Here is a 24,970-nt window from a genome sequence, read left to right as displayed (position 1 = left end):
AGCTTTGAAATACAGGAGCACAAATACTGTTGGGAGGTGCCTGATTAAAGTGCCCTTATATTGTCAAGGCTACACATGACTAGGGAGTAGATTTAATGATCTGCTGAATGAGCAGCAAGATAGCTATTTTGTGTGACATGGCAGATTGCTGTCAGTTGGGTGTCGGTAATGGGCAACAGAGATAGGTTACGTAATGAATTTGGCTTTTCTCTTAAAAAAACTGATTCTACTAGGGGACATGCATGTAGAAGACCAAAAACTGATCTTGTTTTCTCAAAAACGAAGTTAGCCACATTAAAAAAAAAAGTCCTTACTTTTGTGGGCTTTCAACTTGCTTTGCATCATGAATTGAGTCTGGCATCAACCCAACTGGGAGCTGGTTCTCTGGCCAGTTTTCACTTAGACAAATCAATATGTTCTGTTAAGCTTACAACAAATATGCAAAACAAAGTGAGGAAAATATATTTCCTTATAAAACCACAGTAGTAAATGACTGAGAAATACTGTGTGTTTTTTCATTATTTGAAAATGAATTATATACACTCACTGGCCACATTATTAGGTACATCTACCTTGTATCTACACTCATTGTCCAATTCATTAGGTCCACTTACTATACACGAGCACTTTGTAGTTCAACAGTTACAGAATGTTGTCCATCTATGTAATTGCAGAATTTGCTAGCCCCTTTAACCCCTTTCATCAGTGGTCAGCCCCCCCACTGGACCACAAATGAGCAAGTTTTATTTGGGTAGTTATCCATTTTCATGGTAGCATCAGAGTACTAAGAAAAAAACAACACCCAAATAATACCTGCTTAGTGGTGGTCCTGTGGGGTTCCTGACAATTGATGAGCAGCATAAAGAAAAAAAAATGCAGAGAAATAGATGAACTACAATATGTAATTGCAGAACTGCAAAGTGCATGTATATATGGCAAGTGGACCTAATGAAATGGACAATGGGTGTAGATGTATGGTAAGTGCCTAACAAAGTGGTCAGTAAGTGAATGTACTACTTTACTGGCTAGTCACTTAGTTAGTTAGCTACTCTTGTCACAACTAAAATTTAAATCAAAAATTAAATACTGCAGGATATTGTTGAACATTGTTATATAAAAATGCTCCACACCGCTGATGTTTTGATTAAAACTGTTTTGTTGTGGAAAGAATGAGTACCAATATTGCAGCCAGACAGCTGCACATTGCAATGTTCAGTATGATATCATCAGTTATCTGGTTTAAGCAAACTAAACACCATATAACATAAAAACATAAGAACACATTTATTCAGACCCATCATTGTAAGAAAAAATCAAGTTTTATGAAAGGTTCATTGGCATTGTTTTTTTTTCTTTACACTCTGTATTGAATCTTGCTTTCAAAACTAGGGCAACTACACATGTAGAGGACAGCTGTGAATATTGTTTGTTTATTTAAACTCGAGCTACGGAGAGGCCGGTCAGCTCTCGGTTTATTTGTTTAGTCTGCCAGGTGAAGTTTGAAGCATTATCCTATGGTCTATCATTAAGTAAACAAGAAAGTAACATAGCACTGTATATTAAAGTGTCAGTACCTATTTTTAGAATAATGACTTTGTAAAGAGAGCTAAGCTAATTTTATTAGCATATGAGTTATCAGGCGTAAATTGAGTACTTTTAAAAGTTTGTTTTCAAGTTCTCTTGAGTGCAATAAGTAATCACATATATAAACTCATTACGATGCTGCACACGCACCTAAATGGCTTTCCAGAAATACAGGATAGCACTAACCCAGATACGTGTCAAGAGTTTCATGTTAACATTCAGTTTTGTCAGATTTCAATATTGTCAAATTTGTTTAGACTACTCAGGTTTCATTCAATATTCATGGGAGAATTTGCAATAAACCATCTTAGGCTGTTATTAGCAGCAGTTTATAACATGATGTCTAGAACAATGTTACTGAAATACCTTTGCAAACTTAGCCTAAACGACCTTAGATATTTGTATGAAATCTTTAAAGACTTATTTAGACATGCAGTCTAGAATAATGTATTTGAACACACCAAAATTTATGAATTAAATTAAATTAAATTAACTGGTTAGCTTTGTAGCAACAATTGTAACGACAGTTTGCTCACCCACAGCCTAGCTAATATTAGCTGCATTACTTGCTGTGTGGTTGTTCGCTCTGTTATGTCATGGTATTTGTCTGTACAACTTTGCGAAGAGTTTTATGGCCACAAAAACCTAAAAAAACAGTTTGCTAGTGTCATTTGCCTTGGTAGTGTGTATCCATGAATTTGGGGGGAAGTATTATTGGTCTGTAATTAGTCTGTTACCTTAAGAACTTCAATCCTCCATTATGTCTCTTGGTCTGTTTGAGGGAACACTTTCATTTCTTAAAAGAGAAGTGATACATTTAGGCCCAATCCCATGTCACCCCGTGCCCCTACCAGCCCTTAGCCCTCTGTTTTGCGCATTCATGTCTAGGGTTAGGGAGTCCCAATTCTTGTTGAGATAGAGGGGTAGGGTGAAGTGTTAGGGCTACATGGCCCTCCAAATGGAGGTTTTTCAGAGGCACACTCCAAAGAGAAAAAAATATGAGAAAAAAAGAAAAACCGGCAAGATGGCTACATGAGTGACCAAAGAATCCCACAAATGTAAATATTTTCTCAGTTAAAAATTATGATAACCATTGTATTATCTTAGTTTAATGTTGTTTCAATGTATTATGGTTGTTTTTTTCATAACAAGCATAAAAAATTGCTAATAGATAGCTAGCTAACTTTTCTGTTCCATCTTAAATAGTGCAGCAGTTACATTCTGGCGCTTCATGCATCAATACTGCTGGACCATTTAAGGTGGAACGGGAAAATTCGAACAAGACGCTGGTGAATAGATGACTTCAGCTTTGTATCACCAAAGAATTAGCGGTGGCCGATAATAAATAATTGTCTTATACCCCCTCTTTGAAGGCATATGATGCCCTAAAGGTAACTAAAGCCCAGCAGTGAGGTCGCTGAACTTTACTCTTCTGTAGGGCCGGGTCGCCTACAGAGCACTGCTAGTAGCCTGTTAATGAAGCAATGTTTGTTTGTTTGAGGGTTGTCCCATTTCGTAGGGGAAGATTTCAACCACTACCCCATGTAACTCAGTTCCAAGAGGTTAGGGTAACACTCAAAAACAAGGGGTGGGGGTAAAAATAAGAAATGGGATTGGGTCTTATTTGCTCGTGATGGACTTCCCAGCTATTCTCCTGTACAACACGGGCCTCCTGCTTTTGAGACAAACTCAAGCCATCCATCAGAGTTCCCTTAATGCAAAAGACTGGCACACATTGAGATTAATGGGCACAGACCTCCCGATTAATCACAAATCTCCGTCATTGCATATTAATGGTCCATGAAATAGTGCTGTACTACATTATATAATATTAAAGTTATAACTATACTCCCAATGTGACATTGCTTAAACAGATTTAATTGTATCACAAATATGGAGAGTATGGTTATCATTATGTAAGTCAGATTATACTGTTAACACAACAAAAAAGTAATGTCAGTTATACATGGATTTATTCTGATGAACGTCTCAATATAATTTGAACAGCAACAGTTTTTGTATAACTGAGGGATGATAAGAGACTTTTAGTAAAGGTTAAGGCAAAGCTCTGTAACATGATCATTTAGTCATTAGTCTATGCCATAATGCATAGGCATGTGAGAGAGTATACACCTTTGTGTGAAGTGTATGTTGGTTAACTTATATTTCATAGTTTAGTACTAACTTCAACTTGAGCTACTGCTGTTTATTTTACAGTGTGAATTTTACATTATGGTGTGAATGGAACACAGTCCTCAGAAAGACTGATCCATCACATCACTCATTACTCATCCACACATGACTCAAGACACAATATGAGAGTAATGTGTAATAACAGAGGCTGGTTTGTCAATTGCATCACTGCGCTGTCCTTTATTCAGAAATCTGCCTGGAACCTAAGTTACCAAAAACAGACAGGAGAGTGCTTATTCCTTTGTCATTTCATTTGCTGCTTACGCAAAGACAATTGTAAGCAACAATAAATTAAAAAGTCCATTTATATGGTAACAACAGCACTAACATTCAGTTGTTTCATCATTTAAGAACATGTAAAATGTGTTCAAAGTTACAGATCAACCCATTAAATAAAATGAAAAATGGTATATGTAATTACGTAACAGTCATTCTTAAATAAACGCAGACGTTTTCATTTTGAGCTTTGTCTTTTTATTTTTAACCCAAAAAATTCACAAGGATCTCAGCTGTGGTTGCGCACAAAGAGACAAAGAGAGAGGACCAAATAAGCAGCAGTTTTCAGCACCGTTTCTGGGACAGCTCCGGTCAAGCACAGACAGAATTCACATCAATGAACCTGATACCTTAACGAAGAGCGAAAGAAATAAGAAATCGGATTCTTCCCGTTTCCAGTTGTGTTCGCTGAATCAGTGCAAAGACATGCCAGACGTTCAGTACTCGTAGCTCCGAGGACGATACGTTGTGAACGTGGAATAAGCTAACAGAATATTCTCCGAGGAGAGGATTTTCCACAGTTAATCTGGAACAGGGTTACTGACTTTTCATCTGAATGAATTCGTGCTGCTTGACTATCCACGGTGAAAAGACTTCCTGAGATTACACAACACGCCACGATGACTGCCATCCCACACTGCGACAAAACGCATTCACGTTAACGGGGGCACGTGGACAGAGGAGTCTATGAGATACTGCTGTTTAATATTGCATGCTGCAGTGGCCGCGTCTCTGCTCGGGAAAACGCAAAGCTCTTCGGTGAGGAAAGGTATGGTACACAAACATGTAGTCGAATTAATGCCTTTTTGTGACTAATCCTTTGTGTTATTCTAATATTTTTGTTGTCTTGTTAGTTGAATGGATTGAGAAAAATTAAAGAACCGTTTACAATAAAGGCATATAGGCAAATAAATAAATAAATGGATGCTTTTCAGCCTTTCAGATGTGACCAGGAAGGGCGGGATCTAACCACCCTATTTGGTAGAGGATCGATATTTCATAGTTTTGATGTATTTCTTTATTACCCTAAAATGCGTACAACAGGAATAAAAAGAAAAGAAAAACAGTTCTACGAGTAGCTGTGTCCAAACCTTTGACTGGTAGTGTATATAACTGACTTATCATAGGCCTAACACACTACAGATACCACTTTGCATAGGCATGGATCATGACCTCAGGAACTGTTTTCGCCTAAAATCCATTTTGCTTTGAAAGACCCTACACATTAATTATGTTTATTTTATTAAAATAAATGATTTAACATTCCATCTTGTCACTACCAAAACAATAATAGCACTCCTGAAACATAACCAAATATTTTGGTAGAGACTGTTTCAGTAGTGACTGTTTCAATAGTGAGAATTTTAGCTAATTTTGAGCATAATTTAAAATGCTAGCAAGCACACAACTAGCAAACCCAGCTTTGAACAGTTGTACACACATAAAATCATAATATTTTGCATTTAAACACAAGAAGATTAATTTAATTGCAGAAAATGTGTTTTGGTAATGATGATTTTTTGGGTTACACACTGACTGATGTCAGGACACATTTACTTTAAAACAATCTGATCTAACTGCTCACCATGTAGCCATAAGGGAAAGACAGAGTCTGAGTTGCTTTATGTGTTCCTGAGTGGTGTAGTGGACTAAGCTCTCACCACAACAAGAGGTTGTGAGTCTGAACCCCAGCAATGCCATAGCCATCCTTAAGTGAGTACACAAGAAGAAAAGCTGTCTAGCAGGATTGTGTGATGGACTGGCTAGTGGGGGAATTGGGTATAAAAACAAGTTCATTTTACTTTCCTAACTGAGATGCAGAACTAAAAAAGCTTTTGACTCAACTAAGAAGTTTGAGTTGTGTGAACTCAAGTTGAGGCAACTCGAGAAAAGCCATGTGATCAGTTACTATATAATTTTAAGTTTAGCTGACCTCTCATTTTTAACAGTGTGGGACAGCATTTTGGTATATTTAAAAACTTAAACTCATTAATCTAAATCTTTCAACTTCACTTTAAAAGAAATCAAAAAGAAATTTGAAAAAGTTTTAAAAGTACAATATATAAAAAGTATGTATTTTTATCACTTGAAATTTAAGGTTTAAGGTTTGAGACAGCCACCTCTCAATAGAAAGTTTCACTATAAATGATGATTTTGTATATATTTAGCTAATTAATATTCAATTAATCCCCTTGTTTTAAATAGATCATAAAATAAACAACGTGTTATAAATATGTAAGGCCTTGGTTTTCTTTACTGTAGGACAGCAGTTTGAAATAATGCAGTAGAATGGTCCATATAGTGTAGGATTCGCCAGTGTGAGTTATTACTGTTATGTGCAAATGACTTGTATGCTTGTTGTAAAAATATTTTTTACACCTAGCTTGTTGTAAAAATGTTTTTTCATAAAACCACAAGAAAGGCCAGCAGTAGTTTGATCAGATGTGGCTTGTTTGCTGCGTCATGATCCCTGTAACATAACCCCAAGCACACTCTCAAAAAAGACAGACCAGAAAAATTCATACAGTGAACATTTACCTGCCTTAACATGGTGTAGAAAATTTACACACTGTACTATAGATATACTTTACTATATTTTGTATGTATACCTTTACCTGCTCACTTCTTCTTTTGCAATGTGCATTTTTACGGAACAATATGTACAGGAATACTGAGAATAATCTCTCGCTCTTAATCCAATACCAGTCCACTCACTGTAACACAGTGATTATGAACAGTCATTCTTGAACTGGAACTCAAGATCACTTTTGTACCTTTGAGGGTATATTTACATTGTTTGTACCTCTGTGCACAAAAATGTACCTGCACAGCACAGTGTACAGTGAATCATTTAGACACATTTCCCTGTATGTACAAAATAACACGAAACCAGCTCAAAATAGATTAATAGATAAAACACTTATAGACTTGTATTAAAACTGTTTTTAGTTAACAAGTACAGGACAAAGCTTTGAAATGACTGTCCATGGTTAGTAATTGTACAGGTGCAGCACACTAGGGATTAAAGATTAGCTTGAAAAATGTTTCCGTACCCTTTTGGCACCTTTATTTTTAATAGTGGTGTTGAACCCAGCCCGTAAAATTATTGCAAGATGTTGTCCTATATGTGTCAAACTCGGGTCTTGGAGGGCAACAGCCTTGAAGACATTAGCATTTTTGCTCTCCTAACACTATGTAATTAACTGATGAGTTGAATCAGGTGTGTTTGATGTGACAGAATGCTAAATGCTGCAGTGCTGTGGCCCTCCGTTACTGCTGGAGTTTAAACGCCCAGTCTAGTTCATAAATAACCATTCTGTTACAAGCGGCAGGCTTTTGGAGAGATCGCTGTAACAACAGTCCAAGCAATAGCCAGGCTTACATTGTGGACCAGAGACACTAAGAACACACACAGAATCTTAGACACTATCACTGATAGACATGAACACATACACACACACAAACACACACAAACACACACACATACACACACACACATGTACAATAAAAGATACACTTATTCTTGCTGGAGTCTCAATGTATTGCAGGATCTCAAATGGGTGAACAGACAGACACGCAGAAGACAAAGCTTCAATGCCACATCATATATTCTCTAGCTGGAAAGTGAGGAAGGCAGTATTGAGGCCAAAACATTTATTGTAATGATAGTGTGTTTTAATAAAAAAAAAAGTTTTTTCTTTCTGATCTTTGCTAGCACAACCACTACAATTTCCTACCATTTCTTTCAGTTTTAAGCCAAAGAGTGCTGACTGTGAGATTCTGTGCAATAGAGTTAAGGCTCATGATGCACTTCTACCCTGGCAGGACCAACATGTGATGGACAATACATTGTGAATACTTCATTTGTGCATTCATATCTACTAATATAATTATATATTTATTTAACTGATATTTTTTCCACCACTCATGACCGGACTATGACAATAAGGTCACCATAGTTATGCTTTTGCTTTTTAATTTCATTTCCTGCTTGAGGGGTGCATAATTAGTTTGTTCAGTATTATAAATTTAAAACAAGCAGGGATAATGTGTAAAATATGTAAAAACAGTGCAGATTTCTATAAAACAACATCAATGCTAAGTAGGTTATGAAAGTGAAACATATTCACTTCACTGTAACCATTCCTTTTTTGAGGCCTTTATATCACTGGAATAAGACTGAAATCATAAGATCATGTTACTCAAAATGCAACATAATCAATAGTCATCATGAGTTATCATGAGTGACTGAATATTGCAGAGAGGGGTGCCCTGATAGACATTTGATAGACAATCTGCTTTGCATTAATTTTTCACAAAATGGAATGTTACACAAAGGTATGAAAAAGGATCTTAACATGGTATTAAATATGGACAAATATAGACGTGCATAAGGTGATTTAAATAGTATGGGCAGCAGTCCATCTTATAGACAGTATATTTTGCGGCAACTTTGATTGTTGTGTTTTAACCCGAATTTGGCATGCTTAAAATTCCAATAATTGATAAATCTCCCCTTTTGTGAGTTCCAGTAATTTAAATTCACAAATTAGATAAATCTGTTGTCAAAATGCAAAGAACATACATTTCCAACAAGTTTTTTTTTCTACAGAAATGCTGGTGAGATTCAACAACATTTTATATGTAGTCTACTAAACAAAACATCTCACAAAGATTATGTAACACTATTACACACTGTTTCTCAGAGTTACAGAACATGGCTACTTGGATTAGACTTTTTTGCCACTGTAAGAATCACACCAGGGCACATATCCATACTATTTCTTTGCCATTCTTCTAGTCCCTCTGCACTGTCCTCGCTTTGGATTAGTTATGCAGCTCACTGCTGAATTTTCAGAACAGTCTTGCCTGCCTCTCTTGCCATTACTCCTCTCTTCTTTTCATTGCATTAATTTATTCTTTCTTTCTGTCTCTCTCTCTCCTCCTGTCCCTGTCTTTCTCCTTCTTCTCTCTCCTCCTGTCCCTGTCTTTCTCCTTCTTCAGGACTGGAATATTATGACTGGAAGTAGGTCCATTTGAAAACAAACACATACACAAACTCATTTGAAAACAAACACTCTGAGACTAGATCAGGCAGCATGTTATTTGGAGGAAACTGATGTGAGTGCCCCCATCCAGGAAAGCAGAGCTCTGGTAAAATTGAGAGATCTAAATTAAGATCTAATCTAAGACCAGTGGAAAGATTCCCTGTCTGTGTGAATCATTTTTATTTCATTAGTGATCTAGGCTCAAAATTGGCAATAGAAACACAGCATGGCATATCATCATCCAGTGTTTATAACAGAATCTCTTTTTTACCCACCATGTGTTACATGTAAGCATACATACTTTCACTCTCTCCTATCATCTGTAAAACAACACTTGATTGCCAAGTTTGTTAAGCATACCAGGGATCTTCTTTGGCAAAATGGCACAACGTTTTCTTCTGTTCACTATAAGAGACCCCTAGGAACGAATCACTCAATTAAACAGATGAACTTTACAAGTTAATTTACAGCCAGATATTGTGTTTGTATATGACGTTACCTTCTGGCTGAAATAAATGTGAGAGGGGATTATCTAATGTGGCTCAGTCACTTCCAGCAAACTGTAGAATCCAGGACTCTTGGTGGCTGCTTGAATCCTGTGTGGAGAAGTAGGTGCTGCAACTCGCGTCTTCTCCTCACACCAGGAACTGAGACATTTGGGTGTTGTCAAGGTGTGAAATACAGGGGCTCCTTGGGGGTCCAGGACCCCCTCATTAATCTCTTGGACCATTGAAATGTCTCAAAATCAAAATTCTGGGGGATTCCTGAAAATTCCGACGTTATGCTCTTCATTAGGGGAACAAAAAAAAACAAGGCTGTCCTTAATACTCTTAACTAACTAGAGCAACTAACAGCACTGGTTTGTCTCAGGGTGCCGCTGTATCCAAGGTAGACATTGCAATTTTCCTCTGGTGATAGAACGTAACTGCTGCACCATTTAAGGTGGAACAAGGTCGTTTTTTTTTCAGTTTCATAACAGCTTTTTTGTGTCCTTGGTTAAACCATTCCCAATATCACATTTTATATAACGTGAAATCTAACTGTATTTGATGCACGTATTGTCTTACAACCCTTGAATCAAAACAATGAACATTAATAGTGTTGTGACACCCCTACTGAATTAATCACTGCCATCTGATGTCACCATTATGTTCCTTCTACTCCTGTCTGAGGCACTTTCCACAAATCCTCAGTTTAACAATTTCAGTTATATATACTTAAAGGTTCAGTGTTTAAGGTTTGGTGGCATCTAGTGGTGAGGTTGCAGATTGCAACCAACTAAACGTCTTTCCAAGAGCGTAGAAGAACCTATAGTGGCTTCCAGGTTTCAACGTTCTTTGAGAACAAGGATTCACCTTTTAACTTTTCGTTTTTAGTCACTGAGCTCCATTTACTCCCATTCATTGAGGACTCACTTGCGGGCGCCCTCTGCTGTTTTGCAGTCATGTTTTTGATATAACAGGAAATAGGAAGTGGCCAGGCTCCTCATAACCGGCTCTGGTTGTGTGTAGTTTTTGGTTCCTGGATAATTGTTCCTGCTAGAGATGGAATAGTGGTGGTGGTGCTGCCACAAATAGACAGTAAAGACCAAATACTGTTTTCCTCACAAACTGATTGCAAGAGATTTTTCACCAGGATTTTTATTTTTAGCGGGAATGCATCTGATTTGTGTTTGGCGTCAGTGAAACCATGGCAACTAACAGTCTGCTTGAGTTCAGAAAAGCCCACAGGCGATGAGCAATCAGCAATTTGGGCGACAAGAGGCAAAAAGTCACAAAGTGTTTATGGAATTATATCTTACCTTTGCTGACTTTATACAATGAAGCAAACATCTGCTTTGATATTGTGACATAGCCATATTAATTTTGTAGCAAAAGAACATTGTAAGCACCAAATCACAGAACAAAGACTTTTTAACACAAGCTGACATTCTGTAAATTTGTTTTTGGCTTTAGAAATGGGTAGAAACTTATATACTTTACTCTGTCAGGATCTCATTTTTACAGTTTACCCAGGAACATCTTTTGACCCCTGCTGGGGTTTTTAATTCAAAATACACAGTGTGCTGCTGAAGAACTAAAAGATTGATAGCAACAGTTGCTAACCAATGATTGGAGGGCTGACAAAATAAGTGTTGATAAATTTAACCATAATTCAGAACTAGTGAATGTTAACTGACAGACAAATTCAGTGTAGCTGCCGTTATTTGTTTAACTTACTAGCTGAGAACATAGCTAGATCGCTAATGACATCCACACCTGTATGTGCGTTTGTATACTTAAAAAAATAAAATGTGTCCTTGTGTTCCAGTGTCAGTACAGTGGCAGAATATGGCTTTGTTTTGTATTGTTTGGGTGTATGTTTTGATTTTTTCCCCCTGGCTGGGTAGTTTGCCATCATATCTATCAAGATAATAACAACTGAGAGTGACTTTCCTGTAGCTCAGATGCTTCTAACACTGGACCAAGCAACGCTAATTGCAGTTGCGAGGCTGCCTTGACCAGCAGTCTGAGCGACACTGCACCGCAACTACATGGCTGATTGGGCTGGCTGCTTGTTCAATGCTACATTGCTGCTACCTAGTTGCCTGGGCCTTGTTCAGTGCTATATAACAGCTTTGTGGCAGCCTAGGCTGCCTGTTTAGATGATGGTGCACTGCAGCTATGGTATGGTTGCTTGTGCAACCATACCCCTTTGTGACTACAAAACTCCACAAGGCTTCCCAGGCCAACTGCCTGTTTGATGTCACATTGCAGTGGCAACACATCCCAGGCAGAGAGGGACACTCCCCCACAGCCAAGGACTCTTGGGTTAGCTAAGTGACTAACAGAAACAAAGCTCCAACTGTCACTATAATAGTCAGAAGAATTCTGTCTTTCTGACACTCAATTTCACTTACTCAGATGTGAGTCTTTAGCCTCTAAACTTGCCTCAGTGCAGCATCAGTGAGCTTGGATTGCTGGTGATTTAGCCTGCTCACTAACATTAACCTCTGGTGCTAACAAGGATATGAAATCTAAATTATCTTAAGCTAACAGCTTTGAGTCTTTATCTTCTAAACTTGCTTCAATGAAGCTTAAGTGAGCTGGAATAGACCTGTGTGGTTGTGTGTAAAGCTGTTTAAGCATTCTTGCTAAGCTAACACAAGCTTCTAGAGCTATCAAGAACACTGAAACCAAAGAAGCTAATATTTACAGCTCCACACACAAATACACAGGTTTACCTGCTCAGATTTAAGTCTTTATTCTCAATACTTGTGTCAGTGAAGCTTCAGTGAGCCGGAATGAACCAGTGCTGGTGTAGTGGAGCCATGTCATGTCATGATGAGTAGTCCAAAAGTAACAGAAAGTAATCAGATTGTTTTTTTTACTGTAGCAATCCTCTGGATTAGATTACAATGACATTATTTTACAGATAATCAGTAATCAGAACAATCCATTCTGGTCCTACTTGACCTAACAGCAGCATTTAACACAGTTGAATGAGTGGATTTAAAACTTATCTCACAAACAGACAGTGTTTTATTGCATTGGCAAAGTACTACTTCTCTCACTGTACATGCTACCTCTAGAAAATGTGATCAGGAAACACAAGGTAAATTTTCATAGCTATGCTGGTAACATGCAATTATGCATTTTCCTACCCTCTGAAAGTCAAGACTATGGTGATAGGCTATCAAATTATGAGTGAAGTATCTTTAAATGGATGTCAAAAAATAGTCTGTAGCTTAATCAGGACAAAACTGAAATTCAGATTCTTGGCACTGAATCTCAGAGCAAAATAATTCATGAAAAATTAGGTTCTTTGGGGTCATGTGCTAAATCCGAAGTACGGAACCTAAGTGTCATTTTAGATTCTCATCTTTGTTTTATTGGGCAGCACGGTGGCACAGTGGGTAGCGCTGTCATCTCACAGCAACAATGGCCTGGGTTTGATTCCCGGCTGGGTGACCAGGGTCATTTCTGTGTGGAGTTTGCCTGTTCTCCCCATGTCTGTGTGGGTTTCCTCCCACAGTCCAAAAACATGCAGTCAGGCTGATTGGACATGCTGAATTGCATGTTTGTGTGTGTGTGTGTCTGTGTCTGCCCTGTGATGGACTGGTGACCTGTCCAGGGTGTATCCTGCCTTCTGCCCAATGACAGCTGGGATAGGCTCCAGCACCCTACTGTGACCCAGAAGGATAAGCGGTTTGGATGATGTATGTATCTTTGTTTTATTCCTCATTTAAATAATGTTTCAAAGGTTGCATTCTATCACTTGAGAAATATTGCTAAAGTCAGACTTTTCTGCCCCAGTTCAGTGCAGAGAAACTTGTCCATGCATTTGTCAGGAATCATTTGTTGCAATTATCTTTTCAATGGGCTTCTCAAGGAAACTATACATCCTCTGCAACTTGTACAAAATGCAGCAGCACGGATCCTAACAAAAACAAAAAAGGAAATCATATAACCCCTGTGCCTGTATTTTGTTTTACAAATAACCTGTTTAATGATACTATTATAATTGCCTGCTACTAGTACAGCTGTATGCCATATTTGACAGTTTATTAGATAGATGCGGAATATAAATTTGACAATGTTGTAATTTTAAATACATTTATTCATCTTAGCCAACATCTTCCATGTCAAATACAGGGCTGCCAAATCTCATGCATTAGCCATGAGACTCAACTGGAGGCAGTCGTGGGCTAGAGGTTAGGGACCGGAGGTCGCCAGTTCGATCCCCTAAGCCCACAGTATGTGGCTGAAGTGCCCTTGAGCAAGGCACCTAACACTCAACTGTTCCCCGGGTGCTGTGGATAGGGCTGCCCATGGCTCCGGGCAAGTGTGCTCACTGCCCCCTAGTGTGTGTGTGCATTCACTACTGTGTATGTGGGTGTTTCACTGCACAGATGGGTTAAAATGTGGTGGTGTCACGCCACACTCAATATTTTCAGCAGCATCTGTCACTACCCTATCTGCGTCCCCTGCCAAATTTGCACCATGCATGCGTGCTACTGTCACACATGCATAGAGAATATTACTTTTACTGGAAATACCCCATCTGTAGAGCATATATGTAAGCATTTACAGTAGCTGAGCTGTAACAATATGACCGTGTTCTTCCGTAGTAGTTCTCTGCTCAATTGGCAAGCTATCATAAGTGTTTATCAGTAAAAACACAGAGCTTTAAGGTGTCATTGTCTACCTGAGCCATTTTGCTTTGTGTATAATGTCATTATTGGCCTGTATTTGCACTATAATAACAACAGTTTGAACAGAGCTTGGCAAAATATAGGCTCAATCTCAAATGGCTTCCTACTCCCTATGTAGTGCGCACAACATAGATCATTACATAACAGCCTCCACACACAAACAGTGCATTGTATATCCAAATAAAAGCCATTTATATTCAGTCAAAACTGCACAGCATCCTATCTAACATGTGCACTATTTTGGTGCAAAATCCCTGATTTCATGACTTGTGCAGTGCACTATTTGAGATTCAGCCACAGACAGTCTAACCTTAATGTTTAGAAAGAACAGAAACATAGAAAACATAGAAAGAAACATAGTAATAAGTGGGATTAAACTAGGAAAGTAAATAGGACTGCTTATACAGTGGTTTCAGCATTAAACACCCCAAGATAATCCGCTAATACGACATCATAAAAAGATAGGCATGTGAGGTATAGATCAGGCAGCATCCAAAAAGGTAATGCAGTGTGCAGGACACACATTCTGACAATGTTGCTTTACTTGAATACAAGAGAAATATTGTGTTAGAAATAGCATACTGTGTACTGCATACTGCATAGGTATATACTCAATACTGCATAGTGCTCTTCATCAGTAGTATACAGTACAGTATCCAGTATGCAACACAGTCTGTGTGCTGTACTAAAGGTAAGGGGCGTGACTAGACTGCCAACATTTCATCAGACCATCTTAAGACGCGCCCCATTTTCCTCAGGTGGAGGCACACAGCTTTTCCACAACTGTAGACTTTACTAAAGGGTGTCTCTTGCTCCAGTCTTGCCTCACACATGAAAGAGGAATGCTAACAGAGTGCACTAAACCAAAGTGACATCTCATTTGGTCTGCTGGCAGCCTCAACTCCCCGCTCTCTTGCTGCACTTTGCATCAACAGAACCCCAGACGGTATCACAATCACAGCCCTTATAGAAAAAAAAACAGTAAATAATTGCTGTAGAACAATTACAGTAAACATGAAAAACGTTTCCTGAAATCACTACACTACCCCTTCTCATCCCTGAGAAATTATAAAGTCCTTTATAAACAGAGCTGGGAGCTGTCTGCTGCTTCTGTGGCGTGCCATTGTGGGGGGACCCCACAGGCTTGGGTGTAGTCTGCACTGACTGGGAGGGGAAGAATTGGAAGGGGAATCAAGTTCAGCGGGGATTCCCTGTGCTCCATTAGCCACCCCGCCTAATGTAGTGTCCCTATATTTTGGTGCAGCTCCTGTAAGGGGCCAGCCTGTAACGTCTCTCAACCTAGGACCCAGCATGGTCCTACCCAGTGGCTGTCCAATGTAGGGCACCTGCCCTTCTTTCTCTCTGGGCTGTAGACCCATATGAGCACTCCTACTGTGAAGTGCCAACAATGCATGCAGGAAGTTCCTTCTCTGTCACATGCCATAACTCAACAGTTGCTTCCTAGCATATGCGTGTGCTGTGTCTATGCAATCTTGGAGTCTGCTGGGTGTACTTTGGGCCTGCTGGTTCTAGTAGGGTATCTGGGGGGTGACCAAAAGCCAGTTCCACAAGGGACCTGATTTTCCTCCCCAACATTAGTAGGGCTAGGGTAGACAAGGTTGAATCTTAGACTGCAGAGTGGATGCCTCCACCAAGGCATTAACAACGGTCTCGGCTTCTTGGTCTGGCTGTGCATAGGCCTCTGGGCATATGGTGAAATAATCCATGGCAGACAACATAAATTGGTTTCTCCCAGGAGTGCGTGGAAATGGCCCTACTATGTCGACCCCAAACCATTGCATGGGCTCACCCACTGGAAACTGCTGCAACTAGGCTCAGGACTGCCCTTGGTGTTCTTTGCATGCAGTATACAGGTCACACCTTCTGCAAAAGTCCTCTATGTCCTGCCTCAGCCTTCCCCAGTAGAAACTCTGCTGGAGTTGGCAAAGTGTTTTCCTGTCTCTGAAGTGACCAGATCCTGCTGAGCCATGCATGGCATTTAAAACTTTCTCCTGCAGCCCCTGAGGCACGACTATCTGCCGTCTCTTCTCCCCAGCTCTCTGATGGCTCAATGACTCACACGCACTGGATTTTTTCCAAGGGTCTGCTGCCTCCTACCGGCCCAGGGGGAGACATTGAGGCCACTGCCGTAAAGGCATGGCCTCCCCAGTGTCAATGTTGTGCTGTACTAGATGAGTCTGTCCCAGCTCCACCTCTTCAAATGCAAAGCAGTCCTGAAATTCCATAAAATCTGCCACAACATATCTCATTGCTGTCCAACTCACCCAAACTCTTTTTCCTTCATGCTGTCATTTTATTTTCTCTTCTGTTAGGTGGGGCCAGTTTCTCTGATTTGCATGCTGCTGGGCTCACACTGCCTATAGGGACATGCAAGGGAAAACATCTTGCTGGCTGCCACATTCCCCTGAATCATTTTGGGGGCTGGAAAAAGCTCTGGTTGAGGACACCATGGGAGACATAAGTTCAATGCGTAATTGCCCTTTCGACTACCGTGGGTCACTTTTCTCTTTAGTTAACCTGTGTAAATGGGAGGATTGTCACACCCCTCCATCCCAAACACAGCAAGTCTTCAGGGGTTCTCCCCCAGGGCTTGGGGAAATACCCCCCATGTGCTCCTGCTTCATGATGGCTTGCTGCTTTCTTTTACTGTTTTGGGAGAGCATACTCTTCATCAGGGCCATTGGGGCTGGTTCTTCACAGCATCTTCTTGTCTCCCCACGGTCTCTCCTTCCTCCGCTGCTTCCAAGCACAAACAGCCATTTGAGTTGGGGGCCTTGCCCAGCTCCCACTCTGTGTTTCAGGTGGCTTCATCATCACTACACGCCCCCCTTTTATGCTCAATATGGCATTCGCGAGGTCTACTTAACACTAAATATTTTCCAAGAAATAAAGGCCTAGATTGCACATGTCCTGCACCTCTGCTATCCAGACTAAATGGCACATATGCCTACCACTGACTGTCAGGGTCAGTCACTCTCTCCTCCTCATTGGTGCTAACTCACCAGTCATGGTGCGCGGGTGGACTATCGTATCCTCCAGCTCGACCCCCATTGTACCACTTTAGGACGGGCCACCGTAAAAATTGACCCAGTATTCACCAGTGCAGTGCAAGGAATTCCCTCAATGTGGATGGAAATGTGGCAAAAATCAGATGTAGACATCCACCCCACCAATGCCAGTAAGTTTTGCAACGCTGGCAAGACTTCCCACCGACTTCTCCCTCACTGGGCATGCCCTAGCTAGGTGCCTAGGCTGGCCGCATGACCAACAGTGGCAAGCCCCACACCTCTGGCTGTATAGCACTGGGAATAGACAGTCTGCTAACCATGTCCATCATCTGCTCAGCCCATGCCAGCAACTGTGACATACTTTACATATCTTCCACTCCAGCTCTGGACCCAACGGTATTCGCACACTGTGAAACCACTGACAGCATGATCTCCCTCTCTAACACATACTCCAGGGCCTCTTGCAAGTCATGTGGGCAGACTAGTTCTGCTTTACTGGAGTATCTAGGGGTCTTTATACTTACCACTAGGCATGTGTGTGATGTGCCCTCTTCGTTTACATTCACGCTCAGGGCTCTGGGTGCTCTGCTGGCAGTTTCAGATGGTGCAGCTTCGCGGTTAGCCTCAGTGCTAGCCAGTGCACTCCAGCTCGATTATCTCCTCGTTTCCTCAGCTCTCCCACTGAGGATGTCTGATCAGCGCCATCCATTTCCACTCGAAGCCAGTGCCCCATCCTCCTCTCTGTGTTAGCATAGTGGTTAATGCTAGCAGCTGAATAGGCTGGTGCAAGTTCGTAATGTCCTGACACCAAATGTAGTGTTCTGCTGCTATGGAAGGAGCCACACAGCTTTTCCACAACTGTCTCTGGCTCCAGCCTTGCCTCACACATGGAAATGGAATGCTAATAGAGCCTAAGCCTATATCTTTTTCTGAGCTATTTTTCACTTGGTCGGCTGGCAGCCTTGACTCCATGCTTTCTTGCTGCACTAAGCATCAACACAACCCCAGAAGGCATCCCAATCAGACTCCTTATAGAAAAACCTAGAAAATACCTACTGCAGAACAAACAATCAGATTAAACATGAAAACATTTCCCAAACTCGCTCCAGTTTTTTGTTTGAAAGATGTGCCTGTGTGACTTTTAAAACACACCCCATACAATGACAGGGGGTAGGATGTTGTTTTCTACCCATCTTCAAAGCTACAAACAAACTCCTAAAAATGTCGGGAAAAGCTGGTGTGGCTTCAGTGTGGCAGTGAGTGCAGCAGCATTTGGTCAAATTTCTCTCAGTTTGCCTTTTTTAATGCATAGAAGAAAGGCTGAATCCAGAGCTATTAAAATTATGCAGGAGGTTACGTCAGTGGTTACATCCCCCCAGAATGGCCGCATTGCACTTATGATACTGGAAAAATTTGCCAGAGCAATACGTCATCTGGGCATCTTTGGCGTAGTGGAGAAATCCATGTTGGTCACAGTATGCATTAGGCTATTTCGTATTAGGACCATGTGTGGGAGGGTGGGAACCAATGAGGGCAGTGCAATGTGAAAACAGAGAGTAGAGAAAACATTTCTGATGAACCAGAACAGATAGAAAATGAAAAGGTTAAATAAACAACTAAGCGTGATCAATAACAAGAGAAATGTTAATGACTACACAGTTAAGGCTGCAAAATGAATGCGAGGGTCTGTCTTACTTACAAGCTAAACAAGAAGCGGTGCTAAATCCAGGCTATTCTAACACACTTTCAGGGTGTAGCTGTTAGCTTTGAAATTCGTGCCTATCAATTTCAGCAAGTAAAAATTTTGACAGAGCTACACCTAGCAGCAGCGCTAAAACTGCCATTTTGGATAGACATGACAAATTTTACGGTTGAACCTCACTTTCATGGACAAACCTTCAGTCTCCCTCTTGCACACGGACCCTCAACCTCTTTCACTTATTAAACGTTCATTCCTCATGTTTCCGTTTTTCATATTAGGCACTTCATAGATATAGAATATAATGAGTAATTCACAGTGGTGTCTTTCAAACACTGCAGGAAATACCAACTTGCTAACTGACCAAAACACAAAAAATGTAGAGCTTATAATAAAAGAGAATAAAAATTTTGATCTCTTACTTTGCACACAAAAGCAACCAGCAACAGCCAGCATAACTTTGATATGCTTGTGATTTCTAGTATTTACACCTAAATATTGTAGTTACCGTGTTTGTTTAACTCTTTTTAACTGCTCTACATTCTCTATAATAGGACTGTGTTTTGCCCTCATTAGAAAAGGCTGACCAGTTCAGCAGAGAGCTAACAACAAATTATCAATGCTGGACAAGAGCTTGCTTTCAGTCTTTTCTTCTCTAAAGGATTAAATGTTGTTACTCTTTATTAAGTCAATGTGACAGAATATTTTTTATGTTAAGGAAAAATCCAGTTATTTTTGTATTAAATATCAAATTATATTAAAATATATATATAAAAAATATTAAAATTATTGTTTTTATATGTAATGTTTTTTATGTAGTGTTGAGGTGGAAACAGATCCAAGATACATCTTATATATGAGATGGAATTTCAGTGACTGTGTATAAATACATTTAAAAATAGCTATAAATGATGTGCACCAAACTCCCCCACCCCCCTTCCCAATACCGTCAGATCCATGACCACCACCCACCAACCCCCAAAACCTCAAAACTTCAATATCCCACTGAAATCTCACTCTAACAAAAATGTAAAAGTTGGCAGCTCTGCAAACCCAGAAGCTGTGTTAGTGCAGGCATGTTCTGTAACTGAGGGCAAGTTTCCTGTTGTGATATTGTAACCCACTTATTAGCATATAAGTACACAATCACACAAAACTAAGCTGCTACATAGTGTCCCACAAACCAGTTTTTTCAAATGTACTACAAATGTCGGTGTTTTCAGTGTAAAAATGAAAAACGTGAGCTCTGCTCAACGCTAACACATTTAATACAAACATCACTCACTATATTCTTAATAACCCTCCAGGAGTTAACCATTTAAAAACACATGAGTTTTTTTTTTTTTAACTACTCCTGAACTCCTGTGTATGTAGTATTGTCATAAAAGTTATATGAAATTCAGTCCAGTATACATTGAATTTTTTCATGTGAAATACATAAAGTTACTGTTTCCATTTTTAATCATTCTATTCAATTGATTGCTCTGCATTATTTACAGCTGGAAAGTAGATCCTGCAAACACAGAGGTGTGTCTCAATTTCTTGGGTCTGAAAGGCTATGTGAATGGGAATGAGAATATGAATAGAACGATATATAAATACTATACTATACTATACTTTGCAGACCAGCCCACTTGCCTCAGGAATCTAAGCTTAATTAGAGGCTAGTGCTAGGACTAACATGTCCTCATCAAGATTACTGTATGAATTCAGCACTCAAGGTACATCTTCACTACCATTTGTAAGGAAACATAACTGTACCATATTCAGTTGCAATTATATATAAGTTTTTATTTTAAAAAGTTAGGTTATGAGAAGGTACAAATGTGCACCTTCGCCTAGGAGAGCAAATGTAGTGAACCATTAAAACATACTACACTGAGGTAAGCAAATGGACCTGAACATTATTATTGTACCTTTACATTGTTTGTACCTCGATGAACAAAAATGTACCAGCACAATAATGTTTTCCTGACAGTGTAGATTGAAATGCTTGGGTTCCCTAAAGCAGTCCTAGGGACCCCGTGCTCCGCACATTTTTTTCTCTCATCTAGCACACCTGATTCAACTAATTAACTAGCTCCTCAATGTGCTTGGTTAAGTGTGCTGGAGTAAAGAAAAAAACAAAAATGTGCAGTGCATGGAGTCCCTACACTGTCAGTAAAGGTACTGTGTGGGTCAATTTTTATTCATCAAGGTACAACTGTATATGTATTTGTACATTCCATAACACAATAATTTAAAACAGTAAAATAAAATAAAAAGTCTAGAGACAAGTACTGAGTTGATATGATTGCAATGGAATATGGTACAGTTGTGATCCTTAACTAAAGGTACTGAAGATGTACCCTTGAGGGTCCCACCTCAGCAACAAGAGTGGCAGTACCACTAAGACAGTTTTTGCAGGACAGATTTTTTGCACCACTGCTCAAATGATTTACAGTGCCTTGAAAAAGTATTCATACCTCTTGAACTTTTCCACATTTTTTCACATTACACCCACAAACCTAAATGAATTTTATCGGGATTTTATGTGATAGACCAACACAAAGTAGCAAGTAATTGTGAAGTGAGAAAAGAAAATTATGCATGGTTTTCAAAATTCGCAATAAATAAAAATCTAGAAAGTGTGGCATGCATTTGTATTTAGCGCCCCTGAGTCAATACTTTGTAGGACCACCTTTCGCTGCAATTACAGCTGCAAGTCTTTTGGGGTATGTCTCTACCAGCTTTGCACAGGCTTAAATTTTTGCCCATTCATCTTTGCAAAATAGCTCAAGCTCAGTCAGATTGGATGTGAACAGCAATTTTCAAGTCTTGCCACAGATTCTCAATGGAATTTAGGTCTGGACTTTGACTCGGCCATTTTAACACATGAATATGCTTTGATCTAAACCATTCCATTGTAGCTCTGGCTGTATGTTTAGGGTCGTTGTCCTGCTGGAAGGTGAACCTCCATCCCAGTCTCAAGTCTTTTGCAGCCTCTAACAGGTTTTCCTCCAGGATTGCCCTGCATTTAGCGGGGTGGCGATGGTGTGTTCAGGGTGATGTGCGGTGTTAGTTTTCCACCACACATAGCGATTTACATTTAGGCCAAAAAGTTCAACTTTGATCTCATCTGACCAGAGCACCTTCTTCCACATGTTTGCTGTGTCCCCTACATGGCTTGTGACAAACTGCAAGCAGGACTTCTTATGGCTTGTTTTCAAAAATGGCTTTCTTCTTGCCACTCTTCCATAAAGGCCAGATTTGTGGAGTATACGACTAATAGTTGTCCTGTGGACAAATTCTCCCACCTGAGCTGTGGATCTCTGCAGCTCCTCCAGAGTGACCATGGGCCTCTTGGCTGCTTCTCTAATTAGTGCTCTCTTTGCCTGGGCTGTCAGTTTAGTTGGACAGCCATGTCTTGGTAGGTTTGCAGTTGTGCCATACTCCTTCCGTTTTCAGATGATGGATTGAGTAGTGCTCTGTGAGATGGTCATAGCTTGGGATATTTTTTTATAACCTAACCCTGCTTTACACTTTTCCACAACTTTATCCCTGACCTGTTTGGTGTGTTCCTTAGTTTTCATGATGCTGTTTGATCACTAATGTTCTTAGTGACTCTATTTACTAATTAGGTGACTTCTGAAGGCAATTGGTCACACTGGATTTTATTCAGGGGTATCAGAGTACAGGGGGCTGAATACAAATGCCTGCCACACTTTTCAGATTTTTATTCATTAAAAATTTTGAAAACCATGTATAATTTTTGTTTCACTTCATAATTACTTGCTACTTTGCGTTGGTCTATTACATAAAATCCCAATAAAATACATTAAGTTTGTGGGTGTAATGTGAAAAAATGTGGAAAGGTTCAAGGGGTATGAATATTTTTTCAAGGCACTGTATATGACAAGTGTTACAGCTTATGGCTAAACAAATAAATTAAATCCTCTTTTCCTGGTGCATTGTGATTGTTGTGGCTTCTGTGTTTGCTTGGAAGGTTTAGGGATGCATTCATGAGGTACTTCTTTTACAAGAAACAGTGCTGACCTTCAAAATGTGCTTCTGTCTGAGAGCTTCCAGACCATATGCCTGTAACGATTTGCTCTAATGAGTTCACACAGAAGGCAATACACTGCTTATGACCTTTGCAGTTTTCACAGAAAGAGCAGGCTGACTGGACAGACTGCTAAGCATGAAAGATGGAAATGAAAGTTGCTTTGGATCCAAATCGGATTCAGGTTCAACACAGCAGTGATCATCACATAACCACTGGAGTTCTCCACCAGATGAAGTACTCTTAGACCAGAAATCAATACATGCATTATTCAAGCCAAAGAAGGCTGATTCAAAACAAATGGAACTGAATCAAGATCTATGAGGTTGATGTCTGATGACTAATTTTGATATTCATGCCACAGTAAATAACATACTTTACCTCCATCAGTTTCAAGTGAGATAAATGATTTTCACACAGCCCTACAGAAAATGAGGCAGTAGTTATTTTATAGTTTAATAATATTAAGTTTTATTATAGCCTTTTTTGTTTCGTTGTTTAGTCACTATGTACAAAGCAGCTGTGCTGTCTGCAAACATGTAAGTAAAGCAGAGTGCTGCAGTGGTCTTTTTTTAATTTTTTTTTTTTAGGCATTTGGCGTGGTATGTAATGGGGCTGGGCACCGCAGCATACTGCAGTGCTTGGAGCTTCCAGGACACCCACTCTCTCTTGTTCTCCCCTCTGCCCTTTATCCCCTCGGTCTCTCTTTCTCTCTCCTTCACACATGCATTCAGCTCTTCTTCTGCCCTACTTTGCAGTCTAAGTGTTTTCTCTTTAGCACAGACGCCTTCGCACACACACACACACACACACACACACTCTTCTTCACTGAACAGACACACACACATACACGTGGCCAGGAGATGAGTGATGAGTGCCCTGGTCTGGTACCTTGCACCTGCGCCGCTGTATGTATGAGGAAATATATGGCTTAAGATTAATCTGACCAGAGCTGCTGCAATCATTCTCCAACTATGCAGTAATAGTGAATATCAGTGGATATCAGTCATGCAGCATGTGTAACTCCAGACTTGACATTTCACCTATCTCTTCCAAAATATACTTTGCACAGCAAATTAAAAGATGTAACCAACAACAAGGGACTTTATCAATTAAGGAAAGAGGTATTAATTATTTTCTGCAGGAAAAACGGAATTTATACTGCTTATCCCAAGTCAGTAGGTTGAGTCTAAAAAAGGATAGTTAGACCAAAAGAACTCAAAGCGAGGGCAAATGAAAATTACAACAGTATGACAAACAGTACCCTAACTAGCCTTATGACAGCTTTAGCTTTACAACATATTCTTATGCAAATACTTACATACTTAGAATGGGTTTGTTGTGTTTGTACATTTAGCACAGGTCATTAATACTCACAGATTATCACTTTATAGCTATGAGAGTTGTTAAGTAATTTAAAAGGATCAGGAACTTGTTTCAAGACTGAATCTTTTAGAGAGCCCAATACAGGTCAAAGGATACATAAACAAATCTTAATAACAGTATCTTTTTCCTTTTAAAGGGCATTAAACTTAAACAAAGGGAAGTCAACCTACTCCAAACACTGTAACACATCTCCACAGAACAGGAAAACATCGTTTCTGTCTTTCTTTTCTAAGACTTCCAGCTCCCCATAATCAATTCAAAACTGCGAAAAGGCATCACTGTTTTCACTTTCTTTATCCACTCAAACGACAAATTGTGCTACTTACCACATGCGCTTTTGTCCCAAAGGGAAAAATAGCTTCAGACCAAAAGCTTCTGAAGTGTGTCCTAAAAATATCCTCTTTCCAACATGTGCCTACACACCTGGATTTTTACAAGTGTCCTATTATAAACCTTTCTATATTTCTTCACAAATTCACCTACATCCAGTTGAGTTTTAAATTGTGTAAACTGCCAGAA

The sequence above is a fragment of the Colossoma macropomum genome, unplaced genomic scaffold, assembly GCF_904425465.1.
Source record: "Colossoma macropomum unplaced genomic scaffold, Colossoma_macropomum, whole genome shotgun sequence".
In the NCBI taxonomy this organism is placed as follows: Eukaryota; Metazoa; Chordata; class Actinopteri; order Characiformes; family Serrasalmidae; genus Colossoma; species Colossoma macropomum.
This window is presented reverse-complemented; position numbering follows the sequence as displayed.